This window comes from Sinohyriopsis cumingii, unplaced genomic scaffold, assembly GCF_028554795.1.
Source record: "Sinohyriopsis cumingii isolate HCF-2022 unplaced genomic scaffold, ASM2855479v2 utg002482l, whole genome shotgun sequence".
NCBI classification, from domain to species: Eukaryota; Metazoa; Mollusca; class Bivalvia; order Unionida; family Unionidae; genus Sinohyriopsis; species Sinohyriopsis cumingii.
In genome coordinates, this window is record NW_028316226.1 from 44,574 (window position 1) to 60,013 (window position 15,440).

At 34.4% G+C, this 15,440-nt stretch overlaps 4 non-coding genes across 4 annotated transcripts; 2 read left to right on the forward strand and 2 right to left on the reverse strand.

The window, feature by feature from the left end:
- Positions 1-2,459: 2,459 nt before the first annotated feature.
- On the reverse strand, positions 2,460-2,530 carry Trnag-gcc (transfer RNA glycine (anticodon GCC)). Its single transcript has one exon. It is a non-coding gene; the product is annotated as a tRNA-Gly (tRNA).
- A 1,432-nt stretch (positions 2,531-3,962) lies between these two features.
- Positions 3,963-4,034, forward strand: Trnap-ugg (transfer RNA proline (anticodon UGG)). Its single transcript has one exon. It is a non-coding gene; the product is annotated as a tRNA-Pro (tRNA).
- A 6,744-nt stretch (positions 4,035-10,778) lies between these two features.
- On the reverse strand, positions 10,779-10,849 carry Trnag-gcc (transfer RNA glycine (anticodon GCC)). Its single transcript has one exon. It is a non-coding gene; the product is annotated as a tRNA-Gly (tRNA).
- Positions 10,850-12,281: 1,432 nt separating this feature from the next.
- On the forward strand, positions 12,282-12,353 carry Trnap-ugg (transfer RNA proline (anticodon UGG)). The gene has a single exon. It is a non-coding gene; the product is annotated as a tRNA-Pro (tRNA).
- The last annotated feature ends 3,087 nt before the right edge of the window (positions 12,354-15,440 follow it).

Here is a 15,440-nt window from a genome sequence, read left to right on the forward strand (position 1 = left end):
TCCAGTTCTAGACCGGTTTGAGACTTTTCGGATAAATATAACAATACCTTGGTATTGAATTCGGAATACAGCAGTCGAATTCCCTTGTGTTCAGAAATCTACCTAAACATACTTTTCCAAGACTTCGTCTGATTTCCATTTACTATTGAAAAATATCGTCTGACTTCCATGTTTTCTGCAAGTTTCCGTTTGACTTTTATTTACCTTTTCAAGATTCAATCCGAGTCCCATTTCTGTCTCACTTCAAACTGGGTTTGTAATAGGCTGATAATATTGCAAAATCATTTCATTGTAGCTCTAATTCCAAAATGTACTGATGAAAGACATTGGTGGCATTACTTTTACTAGACTTCTTGATTGCCAGAGAATTGTTTTAGCATTAATTTTGCAACTCCCTATTTTATGATTTACTGAGGTTTGAGTTCTGGATAGAAACATCAGGTGTGCTTTTGTTTCGATAGGCAGAAATGCATTTCTGCACATTCTCAGGCATACAGTTCTATGAATACTGATGGAAGACTTTAAGTTGTGGCGTTGGCATACAAAACATAAGTGAGCGACAATTAGGTTACAGCAAAAAACGCTAGTACAATTTAGGACCATGCACACATTCTGAATGTAAAAGTATCCTTTCATAGACTTGGAATCAAATGAAGGCCCCCAGCGTCTATATATATATATATATATATATATATATATATATATATATATATATATATATATATATATATATATATATATATATATATATATATATATTTATATATATATTTATATATATATATCTATATATCTATATATATATATATATATATATATATATATATATATATATATATATATATATATATATATATATATATATATATATATATGGCTCTTAGATCTTTCTACAAGACACATGCAAGTAGAGAAATGGTGTTCATTTCTAAGGAGGTTGTGAATCAAATAAAATCCGTCCTGAATTAGTTTGTAAGCAAGACATTAATGGACGCAATTCGCACTATTGGTACAGTTTTCCTATCCTAAAGTTTGGTGTATTGCTTAGATAAAACCTGCAATCAACTTTGCCTAATGCATCTACTGCAAATATATTTGTTTCGTTTACTATAATATTCAACGCTGGCAGCAAGATCATGTATAATACTAAAGGTTTAGTAAAGAACATGCCAAATATCTGGTACACCAGGATTTCCTGAGGAAAAACTAATGATCTGATCTCAAATCCAAATAAAGATGTTTTCATACAAAATTAATAATCTTACTTTATAATCTACAACCATATACACAATAGGCCTTCAATATGTTATTGATTAAAAAGACATTATTCAGATAGGCCCAATCTCCTACCCGCAATTAAGGAGAAACTTCAATCACACAGTAGAAATACAGTATAGATAACAGTTTGCCTTTTTAAAAAAAAATGATTGTATGTTGTTTACACATATATGTATGTTTGCGTGCGTGCATGTTTGCGCATGAGGATATAGTTTATCTTTCAAACGGTGTAATTGTAGATATAACAGTATGTCGTACATTTATTCTTAATGACGTTGTAGAGTTTTGAAATTGCAGGCTGATTATAGTTCTATTTGTTGTCCTCTGAAATGTAATGAAACCCATGACAGGTTGATCATCTAAACATTTACATCTCCAATGATGACTTTCCTACATATGACATTGTGCAGGCATAAACTTTGAACTCTTGTGTGATTTCGAACGAGAGAGAGGGAGAGAAAGAGAGAGAGAGAGAGAGAGAGAGAGAGAGAGAGAGAGAGAGAGAGAGTGCGAGGGAGAGAGAGGGAGAGAGAGAGAGAGAGGGAGCGAGAGAGAGAGGGAGAGAGAGAGGTCAATGATCGTTTGATACAGTAATCTGTAAATAACACAAAAACATTGTGAATGGGAACTTAGTATCATTCCTTTCAGTCTGGATTTGAAATCAGTTCAATGAAATTCGAGTCAAAGTTGGCTGGAGAAGGTCAAACGTGAAACGAGGTTTACAGACAGACATAAATGTTGAAATAAATTGAAGACATCTCTAAAAGAGTATTCTAGTGTCATAAAGTAAATGATAATAACACGTTCAGTACACTGAAATGTTCTTGTGTTAAAATAATTAAGGGCGATAGGCATCGTCATCCGGATTTAAAGATTAACCTCTAACTGAAAAATGAAGGTTATTACGCTCTTCCTACAGTTCCAATTAGAAACTCCTTATAGACAAGATAAGGATCTGTCCCATTGTAATGGAAAGCTGTTTTGCACCAACATCCATGTTTTTTTCCGGGAAGCGAGGGACACTCAGTGTGAGACATCCAAGCTTCTGATTCAAGGACTGTTCCGATTTCAGTTGTGGAGTTGGCATAAAACACAAAAGTGAGCGAAAATTAGACTAGGGCAAAAAGAGTTATTACAAATATTGGATTATGCAAACATTCTAAAATTATATAAAAAAAATTTGCATCGGCCGGGAATCGAACCCGGGCCGCCCGCGTGGCAGGCGAGCATTCTACCACTGAACCACCGATGCACATTATTCCCTTGCTTCGTAAGGGCCTATCTCCCCACCGTGTCTTTACTTTAACTGCCTAATGTCATTTATATGTCTGTGTCATCTAATTCAGTAGGCGTTGATTTATTGATTGACTGCCTATGGGGTTACAATGCATGCTGTTAGAATAAACCGACACAACACATCTCTTTATTTGATTCTGAAACGGCGTAGATTACTTGGATTGAAGCACTTTCTAAATTGGAGACAGCCACATGATTTCTCACTTGCTAGTCTCTTCAAAGGTCTTGTCTGCTTGAATTTCATCTCACATCTATCCACAAGATGCATTTTAGTAGAAAACGGTATTCGTTTTCAAGGAGGTTGTAAATAGAACAAAGTCTATCCGGAATTGGTTTTTAAGCAAAATATTGATGGACGAATTCATAATATTTGTACAGATTTCCTATCATATCTTTAACGAAAGATGAATGTGCTGCTTAGAGAGAACCTAAAACGAACCTTGCCTAATCCACCTACTGGAATTATCTTTTTTGTTGTTGTGAAAATCAACTGTCAAATTAATGGTATGACCGTCGACTAGAATGGCAAATTTGGCTTCCATCGACATACATCAGCATTCATTCATCTTTATGCATAATCCAAGTGTCAAACGGGGACGCCGGCGAATGGAGAATGCTGTTTGATCAACGAATTGTCCAATGGTCTATCGGCAGCAATTAATATTATGTAGATCTGAAACTCTTGATTATTATCAACAGTAAAATTCAGATGAGTTGGATTTCATTTAGAAGCATGCAAATAAAATATCATTTTAATTCTAAATATGTCTTCGTCATCGGAAATCGACTTTATCTTAAAGCATGTTAGTCTAAACAAAGTCAACTAATTACTTTTCATTTATTACCCACAACAACAATCAGCTTGATTGCATAGTTTCGGTCTTGAATTTAGAGAACCAGTCTGTGTATACAACAATGAATAATGTCATCCATAAATTACATATATTACAAAACACAATCTTCAGAGAAAACTAAGAGAGAAAAAGAAAACACTTTATAGGAACATTAAGTTCCTTCCTATCATCTGGTCTTAAATGATGCAAAGATTATTAAAATTCATTAAATTTAGTTTGATCATGGGTCATTTGCGACAGTTTTTTCTCCTTGGAAGAAGGACTTATATGTGTATGTCTCATAGATTTGGGAGATTAGCTTTGAAGCAAACTGAATAGTAAATGATATCAAAAGACTGATATTTCGAAACAATACTATTTGTGCATGAAATGTACACAAGGAAATGAAATATGTACGTTTCATCTATGATATAATCTTTTCATGTGCAAGGATCTGAGTAACAGCAGCGCACTGATATCAAGCTGTAGATAAGGTACGGCTCGTATGCAGGACAAATATAAAGGCGGATAATGGCACGATTATTTCCCATGTGAGGCTCGTTGGTCTAGGGGTATGATTCTCGCTTTGGGTGCGAGAGGTCCCGGGTTCAAATCCCGGACGAGCCCACCATTTTGGAAATGAAAGTTAATACTCATTTTGTAGTATCCTGGTAAATGGTTGAAGCAATCTCTCGGGACAGCCATGAGTGAAATATTTCATTTTCAATTATTCGTGTAAATGCAATACTTTTGACGGATTGATTTCGGAAACGCTGGTGAATTGTCATTTCTCCAAAACTTGAAATAGGTTTTCATATAGTTAGTCAAGTACAATTAATTGGAAGTTAACTTCCCAGAACCCCATTTACGACTTCAGCTTCAGAGGATGTACGGAAATTCTTGAACAAATATAACTACTGTATGGACCAGTGGATTAGCATAGTTTTTCATTGCACTCTTATCTTCCTCTGAACAAAGTTAACCTCCACACCCATACAGAAAAAGTTTGTTTTAGACATCCTTATCAAAATGTATGCTAATAATTATTTAACTTCTGCCAGTTTTGATTGCATAGTTTCATTCTTGAATTTAGGGAACCAGTTTATGTATACAAGAAAGACTAATCTTAACCACAATTACATATGTCAGAAAACACCATCGTCAAAGAAAACTAAGAGAAAAAAAACACTTTATAGTGACACTAAGTTCCTTCTTTTCTTATGCAATAATGATTAAAATTCATTAAGATCAGTTTTTCCTTTGGTCATTTGCGACAGTTTTTTTTGGCCTTGGAATAAGGACTTATATTTGGGTCATTATCTTCATTATTTGGACATAATATCGACAAGTAACTGGAGAAGAAAGCCTGGCGATGAATGTAAAAACAAAAGTAATTTGAAGTTATTTTGTCTTCTTGTTCTGAAGCAAATTGAATAGTTTAATGATGACGAAAGACTAAGATTTTGAAACTTTACTAGTTGTGTATGAAATGTACTCATTCTCAAAAAGGAGCATGCCCATCAAGATATATAGACAGATAAAGCTATCGGTCAATCGATAGATTGATATATAGATATTTATTTCATCATTCCAACGAAGGAAGATACCCATCAAGAGAATCAAAATACTTGAACAGGCAATACAATAGACATATAGGCAGACAAACAGGCAGACAGGTTTACAGTGGATTGAGATTGAAACAGACATACAGTTATACATAGAGACAGACAGATAGATGCGAATGAATCTATGTACCATAAAGGTCCCGAAGAATGTTCATTAAAAGTAAATAAATTAAATGCCTTTTGGTTTCCTCTGCATTCTCTTTATACAGTTTAAACAATACATAACATAAAACAGTTTTCGCATCATATGAACTATATTTTTAACTTTACAATTTTCACTTGTTTTAACGTTAATTGCTAGGTCTGAATTAATTAGAAACATTCACCACTTACTACCATTCGATTTACACTTTTAAAAACCAGACTTGTCGATACTCGGAAGACTGGATCTCGCCCAAAATGCTCCTTATATTTTCATTTCCTTTGTAAGCTCTATTCAAAGTGTAACTTTGAAACGCATCAGGAAATTGTTGTTGCAAATCACACAAATATTCACACAAATATTCTCTTGCAAACTTTGATTCATATGCTGAACATCGATTGAAACTAACAAATAACGTAATTGTTATCTTTTGTTGTGTAAGGTTGTAAGGAATGCAAAGAAGAAAAAATAAGAACGTCGATTAAAACCAGCAAAGAACATGTGTGCGTGTGCGTGTGTGTGTGTGTGTGTGTGATTTGGATTTTTAACGTAGCTTTAATAATTTATCAGTCATATCGCTACGATGTCCGCAGTGCGACAGATTATAGTTATGTCTAGCACTGGGGCATCATGCCGCAGACATGTAGCATGATGTCCCACCCAGTCATATTATCCTGACACCAGGCGGACCAGTCCTAACACTAACCTCTTAATGCTGAGCGTGAAGCGAGGCAGCTGTTAGTAGCATTTTGTAAGTCTTTGGTATGACTCGACCGGGGATCAGCAAAGAACGTAATTGGTAGGTTGTGATTTTTCTTGTTGAGAATCTTTATTCTTCTTAAAACATCAAGTCTCAGTTTACCCACTTTCTTGATTTTCTAACCTATTTCACGAAAAGCAACAAGCAAACATCATTAAATGTTGTTGATTGTTACAAATCGTGTGGGAGATATGTATTGGGAATTTGACAATGCTCCTGAACGTACGACTTATTGGAAAAGTATTTTACGTAACAATTGATGAACCTCCTTTAAAACTATTCTAGTGTCCAGATTATGTTTTAAAGTAAGTATATGATACTAGTTTAAGATGATGCGCCAAAGCATATTCACCCCTGAATTTTCAATCAAGTGTTCGGTTCGTTAGAAAGCGAAACCATACAAAAGGCATATGGTCAATTAAGTGTTTTATCGTTGCAGTTCAAAGATGAACAAGTAAGTCAAATTAGGAAAACTTTGATGTTCAAAAAAATTCACATTTACTCTGCGAATGTATGTCTGTCCATATAATCAGTAAGAATTAAGAATAAAATGTCTTCAGTTAGTTCGCTCTAAAATTGTAAGACATGTTCATGAAACTTGGTCTGTCCTTATTTCAAAATCAACAAATTTCATTTTACTCCCGTTCTCTTATTGTGTGTGTCTGAAGGTGATAAATACCGACTACCACTTGATCAATATCATAAGTAGGTAACATCTTCGGCTAGAGAGTTTATTCTGTTTCTCGGATTTTCAAATGCAGCTGTTTCTGCTATAACTATGCATCACCACGGCTCCTGTTCATTCACTGGCTTCGTATGTAACTGCACGTGTTACATTTCCAATAAGTACCATGTGCTTGAAGAGGGTTTCCGTTCTTTTAAATGTTTTGAACGCAACTGATCGTGCAAAAATTGTGATAATCACCATGTCCTGGAAGAGGTCTTCTGCTCTTGCTGAGGAGTATAATGCAGTGTATGGCTTCAGACACCATGTGCGGCCAGTGATTTCTCTCCCTTTAAAGGTTTCAATTGAAATAAATAGTCGCATAATTGCGATTCGAATTCAATTGAATATATTATAATTTTCTTCCTAAGTTATGCTTTCGGTGAAAATAATATCGGTGTTTTCTCGTTGTGTATGTGACATATGTTGGGAAGTTATATTTGTAGTTGTAGATGGCTAGATGATCAACCTGTCTTGCATTTCTTTACCTTTCAGAGATCAATCTTCAGGACTTCAATCAGCCTCAGCTTTCAAAAGTTGACAACCCTATTAAGAATAAATATGCTTGATAAAGTTATATTTACAGTTATACGGTGCAACATTTTGGAATTGTTATCTTCACAGAGCTGTAACAACAATAAGTCATCTTGCAGATGCGGAACGTCGATTGAAACCAAAAAAGAACATAATTGTTAGTTTTAATTTGTAAGCTTGTAAAGAATGTAAGAAAGAAAAAAAGATCGACTTTAACCAACAAAGAACGTACTTGTTACATTTGTTTTGCAAGCTTTTAAGGAATGTAAAAGGAAAAAAGAACGTGGACTGAAACCAACATAGATCGTAATTGTTGTTTTTTCTTTTGTAAAGTTGTATGGAATATAAAGGAGAAAAACTAAGAAAGTCGAATGTAACTAACAAAAAACGAAATTGTTAGTTTTGTTTTGTTGAGAATATTTATTCTTCTTAAAACTTCAGGTCTCTGTTTAACCACTTGCTTGATTTTTCAACTTATTTCTCGAAATACATCGAACAAGCGTCATTAAATCTTGTTGATGTTGCAAAATCGTGTGGGAAATATGTGTTTGGAATTAACAATGCTCCTGAACCCATGCCTTACAGGAAAGGTATTTAACGTAACAATTGATGAATCTCCTTTAAATATATCCTAATGGCCCGATTATTCCCGTTTGCAAGTTTATTCTGTTGTATAATGTCAAATTTAGGAAATCTACTCCTTATTCCCTTTCTTTTTCGTTTTAATTTTAATTGATGAATGATGGTTGTTATATCCAGTCAGGAAACTATTTTTCCTCCACATGGGTCCAAACGAGGAAACTATCCTCAATACACCTAACGTACAAAAATGGTAATTTATGGCCGTTGCACACTTTTCTTTCTCCAAGTATACAGTTTTAAGAGGCTGTAAGTTTGGTCAGTTTTTTCCAGGAAATCATTTGTATCTTTAAAAGATGGATAGTGTTTCTGCGTCATAGTGTTTCGATTAAAATAAATCCGCTCGGCAACACGCTCAGTTTGTCTTGAACAATCTGAAACAATGTGCCACTTGTCCGAACTTCGCTTGGCATAGTCCAGTTCTAGACCGGTTTGAGACTTTTCGGATAAATATAACAATACCTTGGTATTGAATTCGGAATACAGCAGTCGAATTCCCTTGTGTTCAGAAATCTACCTAAACATACTTTTCCAAGACTTCGTCTGATTTCCATTTACTATTGAAAAATATCGTCTGACTTCCATGTTTTCTGCAAGTTTCCGTTTGACTTTTATTTACCTTTTCAAGATTCAATCCGAGTCCCATTTCTGTCTCACTTCAAACTGGGTTTGTAATAGGCTGATAATATTGCAAAATCATTTCATTGTAGCTCTAATTCCAAAATGTACTGATGAAAGACATTGGTGGCATTACTTTTACTAGACTTCTTGATTGCCAGAGAATTGTTTTAGCATTAATTTTGCAACTCCCTATTTTATGATTTACTGAGGTTTGAGTTCTGGATAGAAACATCAGGTGTGCTTTTGTTTCGATAGGCAGAAATGCATTTCTGCACATTCTCAGGCATACAGTTCTATGAATACTGATGGAAGACTTTAAGTTGTGGCGTTGGCATACAAAACATAAGTGAGCGACAATTAGGTTACAGCAAAAAACGCTAGTACAATTTAGGACCATGCACACATTCTGAATGTAAAAGTATCCTTTCATAGACTTGGAATCAAATGAAGGCCCCCAGCGTCTATATATATATATATATATATATATATATATATATATATATATATATATATATATATATATATATATATATATATATATATATATATATATATATATATATATATATATATATATATATATATATATATATATATATATATATATTTATATATATATTTATATATATATTTATATATATATATCTATATATCTATATATATATATATATATATATATATATATATATATATATATATATATATATATATATATATATATATATATATATATATATGGCTCTTAGATCTTTCTACAAGACACATGCAAGTAGAGAAATGGTGTTCATTTCTAAGGAGGTTGTGAATCAAATAAAATCCGTCCTGAATTAGTTTGTAAGCAAGACATTAATGGACGCAATTCGCACTATTGGTACAGTTTTCCTATCCTAAAGTTTGGTGTATTGCTTAGATAAAACCTGCAATCAACTTTGCCTAATGCATCTACTGCAAATATATTTGTTTCGTTTACTATAATATTCAACGCTGGCAGCAAGATCATGGATAATACTAAAGGTTTAGTAAAGAACATGCCAAATATCTGGTACACCAGGATTTCCTGAGGAAAAACTAATGATCTGATCTCAAATCCAAATAAAGATGTTTTCATACAAAATTAATAATCTTACTTTATAATCTACAACCATATACACAATAAGCCTTCAATATGTTATTGATAAAAAAGACATTATTCAGATAGGCCCAATCTCCTACCCGCAATTAAGGAGAAACTTCAATCACACAGTAGAAATACAGTATAGATAACAGTTTGCCTTTTAAAAAAAAAATGATTGTATGTTGTTTACACATATATGTATGTTTGCGTGCGTGCATGTTTGCGCATGAGGATATAGTTTATCTTTCAAACGGTGTAATTGTAGATATAACAGTATGTCGTACATTTATTCTTAATGACGTTGTAGAGTTTTGAAATTGCAGGCTGATTATAGTTCTATTTGTTGTCCTCTGAAATGTAATGAAACCCATGACAGGTTGATCATCTAAACATTTACATCTCCAATGATGACTTTCCTACATATGACATTGTGCAGGCATAAACTTTGAACTCTTGTGTGATTTCGAACGAGAGAGAGAGAGAGAGAGAGAGAGAGACAGACAGACAGACAGACAGACAGACAGAGAGAGAGAGAGTGCGAGGGAGAGAGAGGGAGATTGAGCGAGAGAGGGAGCGAGAGAGACAGAGGGAGAGACAGAGGTCAATGATCGTTTGATACAGTATTCTGTAAATAACACAAAAACATTGTGAATGGGAAGTTAGTATCATTCCTTTGAGTCTGGATTTGAAATCAGTTCAATGAAATTCGAGTCAAAGTTGGCTGGAGAAGGTCAAACGTGAAACGAGGTTTACAGACAGACATAAATGTTGAAATAAATTGAAGACATCTCTAAAAGAGTATTCTAGTGTCATAAAGTAAATGATAATAACACGTTCAGTACACTGAAATGTTCTTGTGTTAAAATAATTAAGGGCGATAGGCATCGTCATCCGGATTTAAAGATTAACCTCTAACTGAAAAATGAAGGTTATTACGCTCTTCCTACAGTTCCAATTAGAAACTCCTTATAGACAAGATAAGGATCTGTCCCATTGTAATGGAAAGCTGTTTTGCACCAACATCCATGTTTTTTTCCGGGAAGCGAGGGACACTCAGTGTGAGACATCCAAGCTTCTGATTCAAGGACTGTTCCGATTTCAGTTGTGGAGTTGGCATAAAACACAAAAGTGAGCGAAAATTAGACTAGGGCAAAAAGAGTTATCACAAATATTGGATTATGCAAACATTCCAAAATTATATAAAAAAAAATTTGCATCGGCCGGGAATCGAACCCGGGCCGCCCGCGTGGCAGGCGAGCATTCTACCACTGAACCACCGATGCACATTATTCCCTTGCTTCGTAAGGGCCTATCTCCCCACCGTGTCTTTACCTTAACTGCCTAATGTCATTTATATGTCTGTGTCATCTAATTCAGTAGGCGTTGATTTATTGATTGACTGCCTATGGGGTTACAATGCATGCTGTTAGAGTAAACCGACACAACACATCTCTTTATTTGATTCTGAAACGGCGTAGATTACTTGGATTGAAGCACTTTCTAAATTGGAGACAGCCACATGATTTCTCACTTGCTAGTCTCTTCAAAGGTCTTGTCTGCTTGAATTTCATCTCACATCTATCCACAAGATGCATTTTAGTAGAAAACGGTATTCGTTTTCAAGGAGGTTGTAAATAGAACAAAGTCTATCCGGAATTGGTTTTTAAGCAAAATATTGATGGACGAATTCATAATATTTGTACAGATTTCCTATCATATCTTTAACGAAAGATGAATGTGCTGCTTAGAGAGAACCTAAAACGAACCTTGCCTAATCCACCTACTGGAATTATCTTTTTTGTTGTTGTGAAAATCAACTGTCAAATTAATGGTATGACCGTCGACTAGAATGGCAAATTTGGCTTCCATCGACATACATCAGCATGCATTCATCTTTACGCATAATCCAAGTTTCAAACGGGGACGCCGGCGAATGGAGAATGCTGTTTGATCAACGAATTGTCCAAGGGTCTATCGGCAGCAATTAATATTATGTAGATCTGAAACTCTTGATTATTATCAACAGTAAAATTCAGATGAGTTGGATTTCATTTAGAAGCATGCAAATAAAATATCATTTTAATTCTAAATATGTCTTCGTCATCGGAAATCGACTTTATCTTAAAGCATGTTAGTCTAAACAAAGTCAACTAATTACTTTTCATTTATTACCCACAACAACAATCAGCTTGATTGCATAGTTTCGGTCTTGAATTTAGAGAACCAGTCTGTGTATACAACAATGAATAATGTCATCCATAAATTACATATATTACAAAACACAATCTTCAGAGAAAACTAAGAGAGAAAAAGAAAACACTTTATAGGAACATTAAGTTCCTTCCTATCATCTGGTCTTAAATGATGCAAAGATTATTAAAATTCATTAAATTTAGTTTGATCATGGGTCATTTGCGACAGTTTTTTCTCCTTGGAAGAAGGACTTATATGTGTATGTCTCATAGATTTGGGAGATTAGCTTTGAAGCAAACTGAATAGTAAATGATATCAAAAGACTGATATTTCGAAACAATACTATTTGTGCATGAAATGTACACAAGGAAATGAAATATGTACGTTTCATCTATGATATAATCTTTTCATGTGCAAGGATCTGAGTAACAGCAGCGCACTGATATCAAGCTGTAGATAAGGTACGGCTCGTATGCAGGACAAATATAAAGGCGGATAATGGCACGATTATTTCCCGTGTGAGGCTCGTTGGTCTAGGGGTATGATTCTCGCTTTGGGTGCGAGAGGTCCCGGGTTCAAATCCCGGACGAGCCCACCATTTTGGAAATGAAAGTTAATACTCATTTTGTAGTATCCTGGTAAATGGTTGAAGCAATCTCTCGGGACAGCCATGAGTGAAATATTTCATTTTCAATTATTCGTGTAAATGCAATACTTTTGACGGATTGATTTCGGAAACGCTGGTGAATTGTCATTTCTCCAAAACTTGAAATAGGTTTTCATATAGTTAGTCAAGTACAATTAATTGGAAGTTAACTTCCCAGAACCCCATTTACGACTTCAGCTTCAGAGGATGTACGGAAATTCTTGAACAAATATAACTACTGTATGGACCAGTGGATTAGCATAGTTTTTCATTGCACTCTTATCTTCCTCTGAACAAAGTTAACCTCCACACCCATACAGAAAAAGTTTGTTTTAGACATCCTTATCAAAATGTATGCTAATAATTATTTAACTTCTGCCAGTTTTGATTGCATAGTTTCGTTCTTGAATTTAGAGAACCAGTTTATGTATACAAGAAAGACTAATCTTAACCACAATTACATATGTCAGAAAACACCATCGTCAGAGAAAACTAAGAGAAAAAAAAACACTTTATAGTGACACTAAGTTCCTTCTTATCCTATGCAATAATGATTAAAATTCATTAAAATCAGTTTTTCCTTTGGTCATTTGCGACAGTTTTTTTTGGCCTTGGAATAAGGACTTATATTTGGGTCATTATCTTCATTATTTGGACATAATATCGACAAGTAACTGGAGAAGAAAGCCTGGCGATGAATGTAAAAACAAAAGTAATTTGAAGTTATTCTGTCTTCTTGTTCTGAAGCAAATTGAATAGTTTAATGACGACGAAAGACTAAGATTTTGAAACTTTACTAGTTGTGTATGAAATGTACTCATTCTCAAAAAGGAGCATGCCCATCAAGATATATAGACAGATAAAGCTATCGGTCAATCGATAGATTGATATATAGATATTTATTTCATCATTCCAACGAAGGAAGATACCCATCAAGAGAAACAAAATACTTGAACAGGCAATAAAATAGACATATAGGCAGACAAACAGGCAGACAGGTTTACAGTGGATTGAGATTGAAACAGACATACAGTTATACATAGAGACAGACAGATAGATGCGAATGAATCTATGTACCATAAAGGTCCCGAAGAATGTTCATTAAAAGTAAATAAATTAAATGCCTTTTGGTTTCCTCTGCATTCTCTTTATACAGTTTAAACAATACATAACATAAAACAGTTTTCGCATCATATGAACTATATTTTTAACTTTACAATTTTCACTTGTTTTAACGTTAATTGCTAGGTCTGAATTAATTAGAAACATTCACCACTTACTACCATTCGATTTACACTTTTAAAAACCAGACTTGTCGATACTCGGAAGACTGGATCTCGCCCAAAATGCTCCTTATATTTTCATTTCCTTTGTAAGCTCTATTCAAAGTGTAACTTTGAAACGCATCAGGAAATTGTTGTTGCAAATCACACAAATATTCACACAAATATTCTCTTGCAAACTTTGATTCATATGCTGAACATCGATTGAAACTAACAAATAACGTAATTGTTATCTTTTGTTGTGTAAGGTTGTAAGGAATGCAAAGAAGAAAAAATAAGAACGTCGATTAAAACCAGCAAAGAACATGTGTGCGTGTGCGTGTGTGTGTGTGTGTGTGTGATTTGGATTTTTAACGTAGCTTTAATAATTTATCAGTCATATCGCTACGATGTCCGCAGTGCGACAAATTATAGTTATGTCTAGCACTGGGGCATCATGCCGCAGACATGTAGCATGATGTCCCACCCAGTCATATTATCCTGACACCAGGCGGACCAGTCCTAACACTAACCTCTTAATGCTGAGCGTGAAGCGAGGCAGCTGTTAGTAGCATTTTGTAAGTCTTTGGTATGACTCGACCGGGGATCAGCAAAGAACGTAATTGGTAGGTTGTGATTTTTCTTGTTGAGAATCTTTATTCTTCTTAAAACATCAAGTCTCAGTTTACCCACTTTCTTGATTTTCTAACCTATTTCACGAAAAGCAACAAGCAAACATCATTAAATGTTGTTGATTGTTACAAATTGTGTGGGAGATATGTATTGGGAATTTGACAATGCTCCTGAACGTACGACTTATTGGAAAAGTATTTTACGTAACAATTGATGAACCTCCTTTAAAACTATTCTAGTGTCCAGATTATGTTTTAAAGTAAGTATATGATACTAGTTTAAGATGATGCGCCAAAGCATATTCACGCCTGAATTTTCAATCAAGTGTTCGGTTCATTAGAAAGCGAAACCATACAAAAGGCATATGGTCAATTAAGTGTTTTATCGTTGCAGTTCAAAGATGAACAAGTAAGTCAAATTAGGAAAACTTTGATGTTCAAAAAAATTCACATTTACTCTGCGAATGTATGTCTGTCCATATAATCAGTAAGAATTAAGAATAAAATGTCTTCAGTTAGTTCGCTCTAAAATTGTAAGACATGTTCATGAAACTTGGTCTGTCCTTATTTCAAAATCAACAAATTTCATTTTACTCCCGTTCTCTTATTGTGTGTGTCTGAAGGTGATAAATACCGACTACCACTTGATCAATATCATAAGTAGGTAACATCTTCGGCTAGAGAGTTTATTCTGTTTCTCGGATTTTCAAATGCAACTGTTTCTGCTATAACTATGCATCACCACTGCTCCTGTTCATTCACTGGCTTCGTATGTAACTGCACGTGTTACATTTCCAATAAGTACCATGTGCTTGAAGAGGGTTTCCGTTCTTTTAAATGTTTTGAACGCAACTGATCGTGCAAAAATTGTGATAATCACCATGTCCTGGAAGAGGTCTTCTGCTCTTGCTGAGGAGTATAATGCAGTGTATGGCTTCAGACACCATGTGCGGCCAGTGATTTCTCTCCCTTTAAAGGTTTCAATTGAAATAAATAGTCGCATAATTGCGATTCGAATTCAATTGAATATATTATAATTTTCTTCCTAAGTTATGCTTTCGGTGAAAATAATATCGGTGTTTTCTCGTTGTGTATGTGACATATGTTGGGAAGTTATATTTGTAGTTGTAGATGGCTAGAT